A 21,555-nucleotide genomic window follows, 5' to 3' on the forward strand; every position below is an offset into this window, starting at 1 on the left:
TGTTGAGATGTTAGATGGAAGCACTCAGGAGTAAAGATGGATGCCCCCAAAGGCTGCAATTCTAAACACACTTACTAAGGAACTAAGCCCCATAGAACTCAGTAGGACTTACTTCTCAGTAGATATAGTTTTGATTGTGCTGTTGGTAAAGCTTGACTAGGGGTCCTCTGCAAAGATATCCATATCCAAGTAGGGTTGGCAACCCCCTGCTTGGAATGCCCTGCCCCTACCTTTTAACATCCAAATTTCTTTACAGATTTGACCCTTCACTTCAGAAAGAGGTCCGAGAAATGAATAAGAAGATTATCTACCTTTTTCTGTCTCCCCTGTGTGCTGTTATAACCTCACTTCATCAGCCAACCCAATTCCAGTGAATATAATTGACAGAGAGAAAGCACGCATGATTTGGTCTACCTTCATAGGCAGCAGCTTGGGAACAACAGTTGCAGCTACACTGCCCAGTATGTTAATTCTCTTTTACCACTATTGAGCAAGAAACAAACAACAAGGTGCATCATCAGTGGGTTTAAGAAGGCTGAACGGAGCGCATGGAACCACTGTTGTTGCTTCTGTGGATGAAAGGGAGTGAGGATAAAGGTAAATGAAATGCAAATAGAAAAACAAAAACAAAAGACAGTGATGATTTCTTAAATGCAATATCAACCACAACAAGATTCCAATGAGTAAGGCAGAAAACTAAGCATCCCACAACCAGTTAGGATTCCTAACTAAAAACCAAAACTAAAAAATTTCTGGCAGCCAGTCAGCCAAGGTCACAGAAATCCCCATGCAACACAACCTGACCTGGGGGCTGCAGTTAATACAGAATGCTGTGGGACAATTGCTTGAGTGAGACCCTATCAGCACATAATACCTCTGCTCTGAAATCTGTACTGGTTCCTATTCTGCTACCAGGCCAACTTCAAGGTGTGCTTTCTGTGTTACGGGTGCCACATAGTACTTGTTCTGCTCTTGTAAGAAACCAATCCTTTAGTGTGGCAGCACCTACTCTTTGGAACTCCTTGCCTATTGACATTAGCAGGTGCCTTCATTGTACACTTTTTGGCACCTTCTAAAAATATTTTTGTTTAGGCAAGCCTACCCAGGCATGTAGAAGCTATTATTTTTTATCTATTTTTAACTCATTGTTGGTTTTATTATTTTGAATGTTTTTAAATACCTGTCTTTCACTGTTTTTGCCAATAATTTTATTGTTTTAATTCCTGCTATAAACCACTATGAGGTTTTTTATAAAAAAGCAGTATATAAATGTTGTAAATAAAATAAATAAATTTTGGAGTCACTGTGGCCCGTGGGTGTCTTTCCTGTTTTGTACTGAGTCAGGCCACTTGGTACCATCCAGTTCAGTACTGATGGCATGGACTAGCATTGGCTTTCCAGGATTCCAGGCAATAGTCTCTTCCAGAGATTGAATTTTGGACGTTTGCATGAAAGCCCTACCACTGAGCTACAGCCCTTTAAAAAAATGTATCTTTTAACATTGTTCTTTTCAATTCACTAATGAATGCATAGCATACTAGGGCAGATCCACACCATGCATTTAAAGCACATTCAACATACATTTGAAGCACATGAATCCCACTACAGAATCCTGGGAACTGTAGTTTGTTAAAGGTGGTGGGAACTATAACTGTGAGGGGGAAACTTCACTTCCCAGGATTCTTTAGGGGAAGTCATGTGCTTTAAATGCAAGTTGGTTGTGCTTTAAATGTATTATGTGGATCTCCATTATTTCATAAACTTTGCCTGCGTATAAATCATTTTAATTAAATTTTAAAATGGAAATAAGCTATAACGTTTACTTGGTGACCATGGGCTATGCAACATCTATCAGCTTAACTTACCCCTCAGGGTGAAAAGAACAGAGGGGGACCATGACCACCCCAAGGAAGAAGGGAGCACTTAAAATGTAGAGGAAATAATAATTTGTAAATAATAATTTACAATCATAGTGTGAAATCAGATACATATCAAGACATACTATGAAAAAATATTTATATGAGCATGAATGTCAAAGATGTTTATTATTTACACAGTCTGTAACGATCTTTATAGTGCAGTCCTATGCACTCAGAAGCAAGTCCCAATGTATTCAATGGAGCTTACTTAGGGAAGCATGCACGGGACTGCAAGTCCTGCAATAAGGAACTTCACTAATCCAATCTAAAACTCAGAATCATGCCACTTTAAGCTGTTTTGCAACTGTTTTATATTTGTTTTACAGTTACTGGATTTTAAATGGCTTTATTTCTTGTTGTGAGCTGGCTTGGTTTCCAACTCTACCTCACAGGGTTATTGGAAATATTCCATATACGCACACACTGGTGATGTAAAAATACATACACCCCATATAATAGTTTATTGTCAAAACTAGTTGGCCATTGCAGAAGTGACACCTAAGTAAGCCATGCCTTTCTGCTTTTTTTTTTAAAGTATTGAAGGAGGAGAGAAAGATTTACAACACAATCCTTTTCTATGTTCGCTCAAAAGTCCCACTGATTTTCAGTACAATCCTAACCATATCTACTTAAAAGTAAGTCCTACTGAATTCAATTGGATTAGCTCCCAGGTATGTGGAATTAGCATTGAAGTTTTATTCCCAGAAAAAAATCATATTGGAAAGGTTTGCAAAACAGGTTATGAATAAGACAAATAAGTTGTCCTCTTCCACAGTCCTGTAAAATTTAAACTTTGACTCCTTAATTAGAAAAAATATAACGCTGAAGCATGTACATTTTTTAAAACTTCTGTTCAAAAATTATTTGAAAAATAAAAAGTATAATATACCATTTTTGCAAGTAATTAAGAAAACCTTGCATGTACACTTTTATGCCTACCAAGATCCTGCTGTGATCTTCTGTTGTAGTGCAATCCTATGCATGTTGACTCAGAAGCAAGACCCAATCCTGTACAGAGAAAGTACTCTTCATGCAACTGAAAGCTATATATTTACTGAATTCCTGATGTGAGAAAAGCAGAAAAAGGAAACTGTTTTCAAAACTTGAAATTAGGTTAACTCTTGCTATTGTCAATCACAATCCTGACTTCACTTATTGGCTAAAACCTGAAAGGGCAAGGATTAGAGCAGAACTTAAAGCAACTAACAGAAGTTGCAGGGGGTGGCTGACATTTTGGTATATATCTCAGGAACCAGACCACCTAGAAACTTAATCTTTCTTAAAAATGAAATCTGAAAGTCTGGAGATTAAGGTAACTTACCCGAAGACCTGGAGAGAACCCTCAAAAACCAGTATCCAGCCAAAAGCCGGAGGTCTGATAAAACTACTTTAGTCTGATCCAACATAACTCATGTTTCTGCAATACCTTTTAAAAAGCTAATTAAGCCAATGGCAATGAGATAATGGCTCAGTTCACACATTAAACCTAATCTTAGCTCAGTGCAATGGTGAGGACTCCTGGAGAGGAGATTGCAGCTCCTTTGCTCCTTTTCCAGTCCTGTTGCAACTGTGCTGCTGTGAGCTAAGCCATGGTTTGGCTTATATGTCAAGTCCAGACAAACCACAAACTGTAAACCAAGAACAAACCTTGGTTACAGCTCGTGGTTTGTCTGGAGCAAGACAAAGCATGAGGCTGGGTTTGGACGAAACACTAAGACAAACCAGAGCTTAGCTCACACTTAGGGTTGCCAGGCTCAGGGCCTGAGAATGATTCTGTATCTTTAAGAGAAGAGAAAATTCAGCCAAGTCAGTGCATGTGTTCTTGCAACCTTGTAATGGGAAAAACCACAAGGTGTAATTCTCCCTTGCCCCTGCACAACTTTTAAAGATACAGAAGACCTCTTGAAGTGTTGCAAGAAAACCTGCACTTGGCTGAATTTTCTCTTCTCTTAAAGATACAGAATCATTCTCAGGCCCTGAGCCTGGCAACCCTACTCACACTAGTAGGACTGGAATATAAAGTGGCCATTATCTCCTCCCTGGGAACCCACACACTTGCACATTCACACTGTGCCATGCTTTGGCCTAGCATTACATGTAAGTCAGGTCAGTGAGGTCAGAGAACTAGCAGTGTGTGAAGAAGGTCTTCCTTTTGTCTATCTTGAATTTGCAGGCAATCAGTGTTATTCAGTAACTGCAGGTTATAGTATTATATGGGAAAGTCAGAAAAGCTTTCCTCTATCCACCTAAAATATAATTTTATAAACTTTTGTCATATCCTAGTCATTTTTATAAACTAAAAAGTGTTGTAAGCCTTTCCTCATAGGGAAGAAAATCTAATCTTTTGATCATTAATTTGCCCTTTTATATGGCAGAAATTTCATAGTTGCTTCCCAACAACAGGGACTGGGCATCTTGTTAAAATCAAAGGAAGAATGGGTGGAGCAAAATACAAGGCAATACTGCAAGGGAACCTGCTTCAGTTCACGAAAAAACAGGCTTCGGGGGAAATTCACTTTTCAGCAGCACAATGATTCCAAGCACAAGGCCAAAGCAAAGTGGCTCAAGAACAAAAAGGTGAATGTATAATACCATGAAGGATAGGGTTGCCATATTCCAGTTACACAAATCCAGGCAGGTTAATTTGCATATTATGTAAAGTATTTGCATATTATTTGCATATTATGCAAATATTTGCATATTAATATTTGGATTGTCCAGTAGTTTTGTTTTTGTGCCTAGGAATTACCACCAAAAGCTGGGGAAAGATGTGAGAAATCTTTTTTTTAAAAGCAACATTTTCAGCCTTAAATGCCTAGACTCTAGTTTCCAACACTATGGAGTATTTATTGATTGATTAAGAGAATTTATATCCTGCCCTTTTGCTGTTAAAAACAGAGCTCAGCACAGCTTACAAATATAATAAAAATAATAAAAATACACAATCAATATAAAAACATAATAAAAACACAAAATAGCGACAAACATAAAGTAAGTCAGGGCAGCAGTACGGTTAACCATATACGATATATTTCAAAGATGTGGTGGGTGGAGAAAAACAAGAAGCCAAAATGTTAGGAAAAGGAGTCTTTCACACCACATGCTCAGTTCTAAATACTGTTGCAGCAAGTTTTACAAGTTCCTCCAGTATTCCACTGGTGCAGGCACTCAGACATTCAAAGTATCTGTATGTTTCTTAGGTTTTATAAAAGCAGAGCTTTGCTTAACTCAAAATTTCTTCTCCCTTTGAGCAACCACATCTACACAGGTTCCACCTCCATACTCAAAATGAAACTGGGCCTGGAAGTGTGCAACATTCCCACACATACCTTGCTAATTAGATTATCAATGCCAGGATGTCTGTCTTATCGACTACTCTCCTGCTCCCCCCCCCCCCGGGCATCATGAAAGACCCAGTCCTGGGCTCAGAAACAAAATAAATATCTGGTCCTCTTCAAAGTACGGATAAGCCTCTTGTTTTAATTGAAATAATAATTATAAATTCTTGTTCTTATCACTAATGGGAGTTAATTATCTTGCATATGCTGCTGTTGCTTCTATGGCTGTAACGGAGTGAGGTTAAAGATAAATGAAATGCAAACAGGAAAAAAAAACACAAAAGGCAGTATCACTTTTCTAAATGTAATACCATACCAACCACAACAAGATTCCTATGAGTAAGGCAGAAAACTCAGCATCCCACAACCAGTCAGGATTCATAACCAAAAACCAAAAATATGATAAATGAAGAAATATTTATATAAGCATGACTATCAAATATATTTATTATTTACACAAACTGTAAAGATATTTATAGTGCAATCCTAGGTTTATTTATTCAGAAGCAAGTCCCAGCATATTCAGTGGGGCTTACTCAAACAGGGTCACAACTGCAACCTCAAGTGATAAGCAACTTCATTCACACAACCCAAAATTCGGAATCATGCCACTTTACGCTCTTTTGCAACTGTTTATACTTGTTTTTATGGTTATTGGATTTTAAATGGCTTTATTTCTTGTTGTGAGCTGCCTTGGTTTCCAACCCTACCTCACAGGGGTGTTGGAAAGACTCCATACGTACACACTGCAGATGTATAAATACATACAGCCCATATAATAGTTTATTGTCAAACCAGTTGGTCATTGCAGAAAAATCAGTATTAGTTTTTAAAAAATCAGTATTACTTTCCTACAGAATAAAAACTGTAATACCTAAGTAAGCCCTGCCTACTTGCTTTAAAATAGGACTGGAGAAGGGGGCAGAAAGAGTTAGAACACAAACACAATTCTTTTTTACATTCACTCCAAAGTCCCATTGATTTTCAGCACATTCATAACCATGTCTACTCAAAAGTAAGTCGTATTGAATTCGATGGGATTTACTCTGGGCATATGGGATTAGCATTGCTTTTACAAAAAGCAAGCATTGGGAAGGTTTTCAAAACACTGCCCAAGATCTGACTCCTGCACACAAGAGAAAAAAAACTGAAATGTATATACTTACCCAATTTATGAGATTTTCAGATAAACGGGGTGAAACCACCATTTTGTTTTCTAGACACTGCCTAAGGTCAATAAAACTGAAACACAATCCCTGATTGGCTGCAATCCTGAACGGGCGGGGTTAAAGCTAGGAAGTGCTGTAGTACTGTATACAGTACTGTTTAAAGAAAGATTTAACAGTCGGGGGGCGGCTGACGTTTTTATGCATATCTCGAGAACCGGACCACCTAGAAACTTAATTTTTTTTTAAATTAAAGCTGAGAATCCAGGCCACCTAAGGGGCTAGCTGGGCATCGGGTGGCATGCATAGAATCCGGGTGAAACCCGGCTAACCGGGCAATATGGCAACCCTAATGAAGGAATACAATTCAGAATTGCTGAAAATGAAAATGGTTGACATAGCAATAAATACTCCTACAGTCTAAATACCAGTAGTCAGCGCTAGATATCTTAATGGCTGTATGTCAGCTCTGTTGGACTGAAAATAGTCATGTTTTCTCTTCCAGCCACAGTTCAGAATTGTGTATTGAAACCTAGCACTGTTTTGTCTCTGTTCTCATACTTAAGAGTGAGCCACCTCCAGATTGCCTTGGTGCAGTTTTGAGTTAACTTACTTCATTGTGCTGCTGTTTCTCCGGTCTAAAACACTAAGACACAGGCAGTGTACAACCTGTAATTAGCTAGAGGGTATGAAAAATTGTACAAATAGGCATTATCCTGGTGAAACTATTAGTTTTAAGAAATCATAATTCATACATGTGGTCTTCCTAATTGGTCTTATGAAAATATCATAATGTGACTCAAGTGGAGTCAACATTTGAGTGTTTCAGATATTCATATCTAGAAACAATAAAAAAGAACTACTACCAAAAAGATACTTGATTTTTAAAATAAAATGTAAAAAAACCATTTGCTTTTGTTGAAACTTTTTTCCTTGAAAAGTGCCCCAGCTGTCCTAAAACTGCATAATTAATGTCTGTTCAGATTTAATCCAGCCATCTGTTTACATCTCACTCTTCTTCTGAAATTGAACAAATTACAGCATAGTTTCTGCTTAAAAGTTTTTCTGCAGAAGAAGGACATATGCTGCAAAAGGAATTTCTACAGCAGCAATCAGAAAGCGCTAAACTTTATTATTTATTTATTTAAATCATTTATATCCCACCCTTTCCCCCAGAACTGGGACTCAAGGTGGCTTTAAAAAATGAAAACAAATACAGTTAAAATGTATAAATAAAACATAAAGAAAGTTATAATAAAATGTAATTGAACTATCTATAGAATTAAAATAATTTAAAACAGCAATTAAAAACACAAAACACAAAATAAAAATCAGTAAAGCAGCATGCTATTAATAGTTCTTGTAGTCAGTTCCCAAACGCATGTCTGAATAGAAAAGTTTTCATTAAAGGAAATATAGAATTTTAGATTGTCTATACAAGCCAAATTTTCAGATCTCATTTTTTCAGAAGTTTAGGGAAACATCACCAGAATGAAAATAACTAACATATAAATCCTTTGCAATTCACCGTTTGAATGGGGGAAACTCAGTAATCTTGTGCAGGTTAAAGGTTTGACCATTAAGCATTTGATCTCTATCTACTAATTGGAACAAGGTTTATCTGAACAAGTTTGAGTGAATCTAAATGGTTTCATCTCATTGCTGTTATAAATGGAATCACACCAGTCTCAAAAAGTTTTTGTTCTAGTGCATTGTTCGGACATGTTTTTATTGCTTATTAAAGCATTTGTTTGATAATGTACTTTAAAAAACAAAACAAATTACAGCTCTTAAAAACAAAACAGAGTTATTTTGCTCTGAACCTATAATACAGTATATTTTAATAGCTTGGCAACATCAAGAATAAAGTGGAAGGATTTTTTTAAAGCATTTGAAGACAAGTTCAAGAAGAGTAGCTTTGTTAGTCACTTAATTTGCTACCACTTCCTGCAGACATATATACAGTGCCTTGCAAAAGTAATCAGACCCCTGACCAATGCTGTCATATGATTTAATTACAAATGGTACATTGTAATATCGTTCTGTATTATATTTTATTTTGAAACACTAAAACTCAGAATCAATTATTGTAAGGTGACATTGGTTTTATGTTGGGAAATGTTTGTAAGAAAATAAAAAACTGAAACATGCCGCTTGCATAAGTATTCAACCCACACACATTAATATTTGTAGAACCATCCTTCACTGCAAAAACAGCCTTAAGTCTTTTGGGGTAGGTATGTACCAGCTTTGCATACAGTGTCGGATGGATTTTGGCCCATTCTTCTTGGCAGATTTGCTTCAGGTTGGTTGGATGTTGCTTGTGGACTGCAATTTTCAAATTGTAACAAATTCAAATTCAAACAACAGATTCTCAATGGGATTGAAATCAGGACTTTGACTGGGCCACTGTAGGACATTCACCTTTTTGTTCTTGAGCCACTCCAATGTTGCTTTGGCCTTGTGCTTGGAATCATTCTCCTGCTGAAAAGTGAATTTCCCCCCAAGCCTCAGTTTTTTAGTGAACTGAAGCAGGTTCTCTTGCAGTATTGCCATGTATTTTGCTCCACCCATTCTTCCTTTGATTTTAACAAGATGCCCAGTCCCTGCTGTTGGGAAGCAACCCCACTGCGTGATGCTGCCATCACCATATTTCACTGTAGGGATGGTGTGTCTTGAGGCATGGGCAGTGTTAGGTTTCCACCACACACAGTGCTTTGAGTTTTGCCAAAAAGCTCCATCTTGGTCTCATCTGACCACAAAACCTTTTCCTACATCACAGCTGGGGCACTCTCATGCTTTCTAGCAAACTCCAGATGTGCTTTCAGATGGTACTTTTTGAGTAACAGCTTTTTTCTTGCCATCCTCCCACACAGGCCAGTGTTACACTTGGATATTATTCTGTACCCTTTTCCTAATCTATGCATTTGTATTACATTATCTCTCACTTCTATCGAATGTTCTTTGGTCTTCATTTTCCTTCAGTTCCACAGCCTGACCAATGATCCTTCAACAGTGGGGGTTTTATTCTGACTATGTGACAGCAACTTTAATGGTTCACAGGTGAAGGCCAATGGTAAGTTAACTGTATCATTGACAGGGCAATTTCTTTCATTGTGTAAACTGGGAGCTTCTACAGCACAGGGTTGAATACTTATGCAAGCAACATGTTTAATTTTTTTATGTTTCTTACAAACATTTCCCAACATAAAAGCAATGCCAAATTACAATACAATAGGGCCCTGCTTTTTGGCGTTCCGCTAATAAGGTGGCACCAGCGGGGCAATCAGCTGTAGCATGGCGGCTGGAATACAGTAGGGCCCCACTTTCCTGCAGTTTTCGCTTTTTGGCAGGGGCCTGGAACGTAACCTGCTGTATGAGTGGGGCCCTACTGTAATTGATTTTGAGTTTCAGTGTTTCAAAATAAAATAGCATACAGAATGAAATTATAATGTACCATTTGTAATTCAGTCATATGAGAACATTGGTCAGGGGTCTGATTACTTTTGCAAGGCACTGTTTTTATATACATATACATATCTACGGCCATGCTACCCTGAACAAGCCCGATCTCGTCTGATCTCAGAACTTAAGCAGAGTAAGGCCTGGTTAGTACTTGGATGGGAGACCGCCTGGGAATACTGGGCGCCATAGGCTTAGAGGAAGGTAATAGTAAGCCACCCCTGAATTCATCATATCATGAAAACCCTATGAGTACATCCAAAAGGATTCATAGGGTCACCATAAGTTGTAATCGACTTTAAGGCCTATAACAACAAACATATACATATACACATAATTGTGATTAACAGAACAGAAGGTTTTATTGTTCTAATATGTATATATAGTTTGCTGTGGAGATCAATGGCTATTTTGTTCTCAGTTATGAGAAGGACATCAAGAAAAGGGATGTGTGGATTATCATTTGTACTATTAGATGTAAACACAATAGATGGATGGATGGAGTTGATATAATTATACATATATGTATATGTAAAGCTTGCTCTATCGTATGGACTCACGACTGGCCCGAACAATCACATCAGTATCCCAGTACATAGCACCAGTGCATTACTTACATCTATGCCTTCTTTGTGTTTGATCTCCTTCATGCTTGCCTTTCCTTCTCCTAAGATATGATTATTATCCTTGAAATGTGTTCTGGTTCTTAATTGATGCTTTTTTGCTGTCAGATTATTTCTGAATTCATTGGCATGGAGAGTCATCCCCCCCTTGTATTCAAACTATAAGTCTATTCTCTTTCTTTTTTAAAAATGTAATGCTAAGGACAATATGTTCTGTAGCCTTAGTATTATTGGCATATTTTTTGTTGGAAATCAAATACTACCTATTTCTCATGTACTTATAAGAAATTAGTAGAATAAATAATATACTCAATTACGTAAAGTTATTGCTCACATAAATGGAAAGAAGAAAAGCCAGAGATGGAAGGGCATAAATGCATTTAATGGTCGGGGAGCTGGTATACATTATAATGTAGTTCTGCCAGACAAGTTGTTTCCCACCCTCATTCACAAGCTCATTCCAGTGTTTTCTGTCTTGTACTCTTATATTCATGTTATTCCCTTCCAAATTCTCAAGTCAAGTATATTTTGCAAAAGCCTTTTGTATCTCGTCAATACAAAACTTTATGCATGGCTATGTAATATATATGTAATCTGTTAGATGTGTAATTTCCCACTAACATTTTACACACAGGTGATTTTTTAAAAATATATATGCTGATCTGCTTTTGTAACATGCATTTCTTTATGTCTTGTCTTTGAATTCAAGTAGCTTAGTGCAAGGAGGTGTGTAGCAGACCTTTCCTTCCCTGCTACCTCTCTCATTTCAGGACTTCCCCTGTTTCCCTGTTGGAGAGGGTGCTGTTCATTGATATCATTATGGAATTCACAATAACCCTGTAAAGGTCTGCATGGCTTTCAACTGGAATGGTCCTGGAGGTCTACACTTCCACTCTGGGCTCCTTCAGGAAGAAGGAAGGGATATAAACCCAGTAAATAAACAATAAAATAAATAAGTTACAGAAGATTCTTCCTTTGTTGGAGAGCTTTCGGGCTTAGCTGTGGTAGTGTGGCTTCTTTCTCCCCCTTCACCAGAACAATTTTTGTAGTTATGTGCCTTCAAGTCAATTATGACTTATATGATTCAGTGACATATGAATAACTCCATGAATCAGTGACCTCCAAGAGCATCTGTCATGAACCATCCTGTTCAGATCTTGTAAGTTCTGGTCTGTGGCTTGATTTATGGAATCAATCCATCTATTGTTTGGTCTTTCTCTTTTTCTTCTGTGCATATGTGACATATTCTGCCTAAATTAAGAGTCTGTGGCAAAATGCAGTTAACGCAATGTGGGTATACTTAATTTTTTTATTTCTTACATTACTTAAACCAGCAGTTTAACATTAATATAAATGGGGCTACATCTATACATTTTAAACCAAGGTTGTTGTTTTTAAAAAAAACTAACTTCATATTTTGTTTCATTTTATAAGCTGTGGCCATGATAACAGTGTAAGTTATTTGAAATAAGTACTTTAATTTTTTTCACTTTTTTTAAAGCTCTCAAAAGTTTGTTTATATCTAAGCAATAACTGTTTTCCTCACTGGTTACCCTGAAAGGTTTGAAATATTGGGATAAAGTGATTCATCAGCATTTCAATTCCCCCCCCCAAAACCCTTTATTTAAAACGATAGTTTGCAATAAAAATGATCTTAAAAACATTTTTTTAAAATAAAATTTCTTTGTATTGGTTATGCCAGTACCATTTCATTGGATTTGAGGTTGAGGCTACTGGAAGTAGGATAACAGTATGGTAAAAATTTATATTTTCCCAAGCAGTGCAGTTATGAGCAAGATAATTGCTCCTAAGTGAGAGATTGGAGCAGTTGTATCCTGCTTCCAAAAGGTGGCCAGCGAGATGCTTCTGGGAATTTATTATTTATTTTCCCACCTTTTTTCTATCACAGAACCCAAGATAGTAAATATGTGGTTTCCAGGTAGCTTCCCAAACAGGCACTGACCAGACCAGACCTGCCAGCAAGGTGGTAGCATCATATTTCTTTGGCTTCACACCATACCCTGGTACAAGCAGGTATGAAGGGAACGGCTTTGTCTATTGTTTGCCTGCCTTCAGAAACTTTTGTTCAGAGGTATACTGCTTTTGAGCATGGAGGTTCCATTTAGCTGTCATGGCTAATAGATACGTTTCTTTCTTGAGCATCTTTTGCATACCTTGCCATTCAGTCATGGTTTTGGCTCTGAGGGTCAGTTTGTTGACTGAGCAAAAAGAGTTCCTGACACAAATGTTCCACCCAAAGTAGCCTGTAACACATAACTGGTGAATTTGTTATTCACCAGCAAACAGCAATTCCACATATTTGTGCTACTATTATAGACACAGGCATGTCTTTCTGCAGCAGTTTTAGTGGACTCAATGCAGAACAGAATAGCCAAGAAAGATGAAGTGCAGCATACCAAAACTAGAACCATATGGAATTAAATTCATAATAAATCTTGCAAATTCACATGTAAAAGTGGTCTGAAGTAAGGTATACTGAATATATCTGCACATATATCTTAGTGTCCCTTATCAAGAATAACAGCTAACTTTAGGTTGTTGCAAGCATTTTAAATAGCTGAACAGAAGTAGACCACTAGAAGAATGCACAAATGCTCTTCAGTAACTGCAGCCTTCCTTTAGTGAAGGGATTGCCAGCCTTTTGGGGCCAGTGGGAACATTTCGAATTTTGAGAATATGCTTTAGGTGCCAGTCACAAAATGGATGCTGTGGTGTGTGGCATAACACAAAAAGGCTGCCACGTCTAAAAAAGCAGAAAAAGTCAGGACTCCAAATGGTGCAGAGGGAAGCTCTTTGCACTTCTCCGTTCAGGATGAAAGGGAGATGGGTAGTCAGTCCTAGCATCCAATTAAAAATGTGTCTAAGGGAAGTGTCCAACGTAGGAAAGGAAATGAGCAAGAGGAGCAAGTATCTCATACACTTGATTTTTCAGGGGATATTTACTGAGACCTTTTGCAGGTGCCATAGGAGGTACTGGTGGGCACATTGGTGCTGGTATAAATGGCTGATATAAAAGACATGTAGCAATGTGCAGCTTATTGGGTTCATGGACACACAGTTCATCATGTAAATTTGACATATAGGCAGTCGGCAGATTTAATGAAAGGGAATCTGAGCAAAAAATTAGGCTGTAGGTCTAATGGAATAGGAACAAAGGAAGATGCCTTATGCTAAGCCAGACCACTGGTATGTTTAGCATACTGACTGGCAGCAGCTCTCTACATCAAGGTTTTCAGATGGTGTCTTTTGCAGCTCTACTTTGAGATGTCAGGGAATGAATCTGAGACCTCCTGTATGCAAAGTATGTTCTCTCCTTGTAAGCTATGACCGTTCCCCGAATATTTGTCTAGAGCCAAATAAAGGATGATCAGTCAGTGTTTAAGGAGTTAATTGACTTAGTATATACCTTTCTATAGGGATATATGAGAGGGATATCACTTCCAAGGAAGGACCCCCCCATTGGAATAAATCTCATATTCAACAGCGAAAATGTTCCTTGTTTAAACTCAACCTCACAAATGTGAACAAGAATTTGGCAAATGGTATTGAGAAGAACATGCTCCCCATTTCTTCTTGTAATTATGCTTCTGCTTTAAATGCATATCATAATGGCTGAAGCTGACTATGCTGAATACATTTTGAAGGCTGAAGTGTGATTGAAGGGAGCCTGTCTATAACCTCATAGAAATCCTGCTGGAATGGGGGACTTGACTTGCAAACAGCCTACGTTTTTATCTGCTGCGCTGCAGTAATTACCAAGCTAGTTCGATGTGACTAGAATAGAGAGTTGACTAAAATTGCATTTAATGTGAGACTCAGACAGATCTTAAACAATTTTTGTAGAGTTTATATACATTTGGAATTGGCTTTTTCCAAAACCTTGCTGTACAGGTGTGGGAGGAAAGTCTTGTCAATTTCACCGGTTTAGATCAACCATGCTGTTATTGGTGCTGCTCCAAGGAGGAGAGGGGAATTTCTCTCTTCAAGGGGCACACAGTAATACTTTGTATTTGTAAAATTAAAGTGAGCAAGGTATAAATAAAACTGGTAAGGCTTTTCCCCAACTATGTCGATTTCCCAAGAAGAGCAGAGAAGAAAATGACAGTAGGACAATTTAGAAGAATATATGTTAGATTACATTTGTTTTCACTTGTAGAGCAATGTGAGCCAATATTTGGGGTAGGCAAGTAAGAGAATGTCTTCTTCTACACTAGCTGGAGGGATATGATGACATTTAAAGTGGGAGAATGGGTCAGTTATGAGAATGCACATTAATAGAAATCAGAGGAGGTTTCTGAGGTTGTTCTTGCTAGAGAGGGATAGTTTGGCACAGCAGTACCTCACATGAACTTGGTAGACATTATAGATAGTAAAGACACAATCCAAACTGTGATCCCCTTGGACTGCTGTCTGGCCTAGCTGACATGGCATTAACTTCATTGTTTGATGCTGCAGGTGGCTTCCAATTGAGCAAAGGACCTTTTCCCCACGATATAAGCTTCTCCCTCCCAGCTGTTTGTCTGCTAAAATAATTCTCCCCAACTGCTTTTCTTCCAGGGAAGCAATATACAAGGACCTGTATCTTTTCCTCTTGAGAAAAAAAATGGCTGGCGTGGGGGGTCAAAGTTTTTGAGCGCACATATGCTCCTGTGAGGAAAGGTTACAATATTACAAAAGGTTACAAAAGTTGAGTAAGGGGGGCATAATAGAGCTCTATACGATTATACATGGTATGGAAAAAGTAGATAGAGAGGTTTTTCTCTGTCTCTCATAATAATAGAACCTGGAGCCATCCAGTGAAGCCTAATGTTGGAAGATTCAGGATACACAAAACGGGGTACTTCTTCACATGGTGCATAATTAAACTGTGGAATTTGATTCCATAAGATGTAGTGATGGCCACAACTTTGGATGGCTTTAAAAGGGGATTAGACAAATTCATGGAGGATAAGGCTATTGATGGTTGCTAGGCATGATGGCGTTGCATTATATGCAGTGTCAGAGAGTGCTGTTGTATTCAGGCCCTGCTTGCTGATCTAGATGGACTCGCATGTCCTGGAAGAAAAGGCTGTTGTTGGAATGTATGAGGTTCAACTCCAACTTGGTGGGTTGAGGCTGCATGGGGTTAATAAGGGGGTAGCTAGAGAGCTAGACCTCTTGCTGGTTAAGGCTATACCTATCCCTTTGATCCTGCCGTCTCTTCGCTTCCTGCTAGGCTGATAAGCAAAGGAATGTTGATCTCAGTTCCTTCCCGCCTTTCTCTGTGTTCTCTTTCTCTCGAGAGGGGAGCAGACATCTTCTCTTTGTCTCTCCTCTCAACCAGGATGAGGGTGAGTACTGGGACCTGTGCTCGCTGCTCTAGCATAGCCAGTTAAGCTAGATATAGAACTCTTTCCTATCAAGCATGTACTTCCAGAATAAAGTAGTTGTTTCTTATTTTAAAGCTTAAAGTCTCTGTCTAATTTGCAGGGAAGGTAGAATCTTAGCAAAGATTCAAACACACACACACAGCTCGCTCAATACTCTCCGTTCCTCAGTGCTATGCAACTTTGCTACACATCTCAATAGAGAGAAATTCAGGTTGCGGGCCCAGCTATGCAAATGGAGATTTGAGCAATTAAAGGAGCTATTGTGTTTGAATCAAGGAAGCTAAATCAGAAACCTTCAGAGTTTTAGTCAGTGAAGAGTTGAGGCTTTTACTTCAGGATGGCCAGCGTGACAGAGCTGCTAGATCTGGAGAAACTCAAGCCAGGAGAAACTCAAGCCAGGAGAGTGGAAACTCTGGGAGTTTCGCATGAAGAAACATCTGAAACAACAGAAGCTGTTAGAAGTTATTACAGGATCGGAACCAGGAGAAGGTGCTTCTTGGGAGGGACAAAGAATTTGGACTGAGAAGGATGAAACGGTACAAGACCTTATCACTAAATCTGTGAGTAATTCGCAGATTCCTTTTATTATGAATTCTAAAAATGCCAGAGAGATGTGGAAAACTCTTGAATCCCATCATAATCTGAAAAACCAGGGACATCTGATTGCAATGTTAAGAAGCCTTATTAATTTGCAAATGAAGGATGATTCTTTTGAGGAACATCTTACTAAATTTATGGTGTTAATCCAAGGGATAGAAGAGGCGGGAATGCAGCTGGACCAAAATGTGCACGTTGCATTATTTCTGGATTTTCTTCCAAAATATATGGAGACTTTCGTACTTATAATGCAACAACAAAACAAAACTCTAAATGAGATTATTTCAGAAGTGAGAGAGCAGTTCTCTCAGAAAGCAGCTACGGAAAAGGGACAGCTCTCCTCTTTCCTAAGCAGAGAAGCTGCTGGACAGGCAGTCAGATGCAGATTTTGGGAACAAAGGGAATCCAAAGGTGTGAAAGCCAAACATTGCTATCTGTGCAATTCAGAAAAACACCTTAAAGACCAATGTGACAAGAAAGGGAAGCCTGAAAGAAATAAAGAATTTAAAGGGACAGAAAATAAAAATGCAAAAGGCTTTCAAGTAACCCATGTTGAAAAATGTTACGATGATGCAAAATTCTATGTTAACAGTGGAACAAGCTCTCATCTAATAAATGAAAAAAGTTTGTTTGAGAAATTAACCCCACGTGGAGGATCGGTCACAGTGGCTGATTCCAGAGAAGTGCCCATTAAAGGGGCAAGAGATGCTAAGCTGTTTTGCCAGACTCCAAGTGGCACTGAGGAAATTTATCTCAGGAATGCGCTCTGGACTCAATGGATCTCAGACAACCTAGTGTCTGTTAGTGAAGCAAGATTCTTGCATAATTTCTAGAGATGGTGAAATTTTATGCACAGCTACCAAGCGAAAAGGCATGTATGAAGTGGATCAGGAAAGTCCACAAGCTAATGTTGTGAACGAATGCTGTAACAAGTCTTGTTTACATTTATGGCATCGGAGATTAGGGCATAGAGACATTGCAAAGATAAATACCCTTCAAAGGAATAATTTAGTAAGAGGCATGAAAGTTGAACCCTGCCAAGAAAAGGGGAGATGTACTTGCTGTGTTAAAGCGAAAGGGACCCAACCCAGTTTTCCTGAGCAGAGTGAAAGGAAGACTAAGCGCCCCCTAGAGTTGATTCACAGCGACATTTGTGAAATGCCAATCACTTCAACTGGTGGAAACAAATATATTGTCAGCCTTATTGATGATTATTCAAGATTCACTGTGATATATATGTTGAAGGAGAAGGGGCAAATGCTTCAGAAACGCAAAGAATATGTGGCAATGGTGACCACTAAATTTCAGAGAAAACCACATATTCTACATTCTGATAATGGAGGGGAGTACATGTCACATGCTATCCAGCAGTTTCTGCTTGAAAATGGGATTGAGCATCAAACCACTGTACCCCACAACCCGGAAAAGAACGGAGTCTTGGAGAGAAAATTCAGAACCCTTATTGAGATGGTGAGATCCATGCTGGAAGATGCCAATCTCCCACAGAAGCATTGGGGAGAGGCAGTGTATACTGCCACCTATCTACAAAATTGTTTGCCAACAAAGGTGAATGGCAACAAGACCCCATTCAAATTATGGTATGGCCGCATACTCAGTTTGGCTCATATAAAGGTGTTTGGATCAAAAGTGTATGGTCACATTCCACACCAGAAGAGAAGCAAATTGGACAACACTACAAAGGAAGGAATCTTCGTTGGATATTCTTCAAAACAAAAGGGATACAGAATCCTAAATCCCAAAACAGAAAGGATTGAAATCCAAAGAGCTGTCTACTTTGATGAAGGTCATGGTGCATTCCAACCAGAAGGGGCACCATTCCAAGACCACAACAGTGAAGAAGATGAAGTAGAAATACCATACAGCACTACAGATTACAGCAACATGCCAGCCCTGGAGGACAGTGAGGAAACAGAGCAAGAAGGGGAACCTGCACAACCAGAAGGGGCAGCAGAGAGTCCTGCATCAAGACGCTTTAACCGCATCAACAAAGGTGTACCTCCACTGAGACTGTCCTACCTTGCAAGAGCTGGTGAACTTCCAGAGCCAGAGACCTGGAAAGATACTGAAACTGTAGTCAAGTATACAACAATCAGGACACTCCTGAGTGTCACTGCCAACAAGAAGATGCAAGTAGAGCAACTAGAAATAAAACAAGCTGCTAGAGCAGTGGTTCCCAACCTTTATGAGCACGGGACCCCCTTTATAAGCTGAACATATTTTGTGACCCCCTCCCCCCAGGGAGACAGGCTGGCTGCCAGGAAGGAAGGGGGAAAGCAGCCTTTCTTTGCAGGCTTGCTTCTTTTTGCTTCACAAAAAGCCCTCTCCTCTCATTCTAAGCAAGGGCGTTGCCGGTAGCAGCAGTGCAAGGAGACGAGAATCAGTGATAGTAATCCCCTCTTCTTCCTGGTAGCTCCACCCTCAGCCTCCTTTGGCATCTGCCATGTATTTTATAGGCAGATGCCTGCCCTTAGTGCGCCTGAAAGACACTCTGGTGCTTCAGCAAAAGGCCTCCCCTCTTGTTTGGAGCAAGGGGGAGGTGTCATCTGCAGCGGCAGTGGAAAGCAGACAGTGTTGAGGGAATGAATACTTTTTTAAAAAATTAATAAATAATTCATTTCTTTACTGTTCACGGCCCCCTCTGAATTACTTCGCGGCCCCCCTGGGGGTCCCAACCCCCAGGTTGGGAACCACTGTGCTAGAGCATGGAATGACAAACTGAACCAAATGCTGTTGAAAGAAGGCTATAAAAGAGGTGAAGCAGACCAATGCCTATATAGCAGATTCAAGAACAACAAATGGACTTACATTTTGATTTATGCAGATCATTTACTATTGGCTTATGAGAATCCACAAGACAAGCAAGAGTTAGTAAATAATCTAAGCAAGGAAGTTGAAGTGAAATGTCTAGGCAACATCACGTACTACCTTGGAATACAAATTGAAAGAGAGGATGATGGATCCTTTCTTCTAAATCAAAAACAAAAGATTCAAGACCTACTTGAGAGTCTAGGACTGAAGGATGCACATCCAGCACCTACACCAATGGAAGTAGGATACTTGAAACCAGACCAGAACAATCAACCCTGGGAAGACAACGAAAGGTACAGACAAGCTATAGGGAAACTCCTGTACATCAGCACAATAACCAGACCAGACGTGGCGATAGCAGTGGGATACCTTTGCAGAAAAACCAGCTTGCCAAACAAGAAAGACTGGGAAGCAGTCAAGAGAGTGGCAAGATATCTGAAAGGCACTGCAAACTTAAAACTAAAGCTATCAGCTAGTCGAGATCCTAAACTTCTAGGATATGCTGATGCTGACTGGGCTGGAGACACCAAAGATCATAAGTCAACCAGTGGAACCTTGTTCTACTATGGACAGTCACTTATCTGCTGGACAAGTCGAAAGCAAAAGACTGTAGCACACTCATCTACTGAGGCTGAATACGTATCAGCTGATGAGGCATGCAAAGAAATGCTGTGGCTATGCAAGCTTCTAGGAGACTTGGGCATATCTGAACCAGAGCCTATCAGAATACTTGAGGACAATCAAGCCTGCATAAGACTCGCAGAATCAGAAGGGCAAAGTTCTCGCATGAAGCACATTGATGTGAAGTTCCACTACCTCAAGGACATAAGGGAGAAAGGACTTCTAGAGATGACCTACTGTCCAACAGAAGAGATGACAGCTGATGCTTTGACCAAACCATTGGGCAAAGTCCGACACCAGAAACTATGAGGCAAGATGCACCTTGTAGAATGACCCAGGTTCTCGTTGAGAAGGTGTGTTGGAATGTATGAGGTTCAACTCCAACTTGGTGGGTTGAGGCTGCATGGGGTTAATAAGGGGGTAGCTAGACAGCTAGACCTCTTGCTGGTTGAGGCTATACCTATCCCTTGATCCTGCCATCTCTTCCCTTCCTGCTAGGCTGATAAGCAAAGGAATGTTGATCTCAGTTCCTTCCCGCCTTTCTCTGTGTTCTCTTTCTCTCGAGAGGGGAGCAGACATCTTCTCTTTGTCTCTCCTCTCAACCAGGATGAGGGCGAGTAATAGCCAGTTAAGCTAGATATAGAACTCTTTCTTATCAAGCATGTACTTCCAGAATAAAGTAGTTGTTTCTTATTTTAAAGCTTAAAGTCTCTGTCTGACTAATTTGCAGGGAAGGTAGAATCTTAGCAAAGATTCAAACACACACACACAGCTCGCTCAATACTCTCCGTTCAGCAGCACTACGCAACTTTGCTACGCATCTCAATAGAGAGAAATTCCGACAGTTGTCCTCCTCTGTTGTTCTTCATTCACCTGAAGTGACCCACATGATGGCATGCATGATAAAAGAAAGTCTTCAGGTAAAAGAATAATGCAGTTACACATAATATGTAGCACCACAGTGCTAATTCATACATTTATGTGAATTGGTAGCTATCAATATGCAATTGCTTCTCAGGCTGTCTCCTGTTGTCTTCTAAATCATTGTGATTAGTATAATGTATCTATGTTGACTATTCTATCATCTTGCCCAAATGAATATTTGTAATAAGCATGAAGAAACTTGCTAATAAGATTCTAATCTCATGTCACAGGTTAGGTGGCAGCTCCATTCTGCTTGCACCCAGTAAACTGATTTGTTTCTATCCATGACAAAAGTATCCACAGAAACATTATGGTTCAGTAGATTTTGTGTTTTATATACATGTTTCTATATACCTTGTTTCTCATTGCCTGCCTGCCCACCCAAGCTGCTTTCCAGCCTCTTTGCACCAGTTTACCTGTCTGTTGGTTTCTCTGGTATCTTCTGACTATCATGGTGTGTTGCCATGTTGACCTACTGTTTCCATGTTGAACTTTCAACCTTTTCTTATGCCTTTCTTTAAGCTGGCCTTTGAGCTTTGCCATCCAAGCAACCTTTGATTTTGAACCCTCCACTGAATGCAACCTTCATGCTTAATGCCTTTTATTGGGCAACTCCTGTACATTTGGGTTATTATACAGGAGTTTTTAGGTTAGTGAATATTGATTAAAATAAGAGCACTGGTCTT

The 21,555-nt window shown here is 39.3% G+C and overlaps 1 protein-coding gene and 1 pseudogene across 1 annotated transcript in view; both read left to right on the top strand.

Annotated features, from left to right (window-relative positions):
* Positions 1-21,555, top strand: part of PTPRN2 (protein tyrosine phosphatase receptor type N2) — a 1,065,701-nt gene that overhangs the window by 126,937 nt on the left and 917,209 nt on the right. The window lies entirely within an intron of this gene.
* LOC133365748 (5S ribosomal RNA) lies at positions 9,962-10,080 on the top strand (annotated as a pseudogene).

This window comes from Rhineura floridana, chromosome 10 (assembly GCF_030035675.1).
Source record: "Rhineura floridana isolate rRhiFlo1 chromosome 10, rRhiFlo1.hap2, whole genome shotgun sequence".
NCBI classification, from domain to species: Eukaryota; Metazoa; Chordata; class Lepidosauria; order Squamata; family Rhineuridae; genus Rhineura; species Rhineura floridana.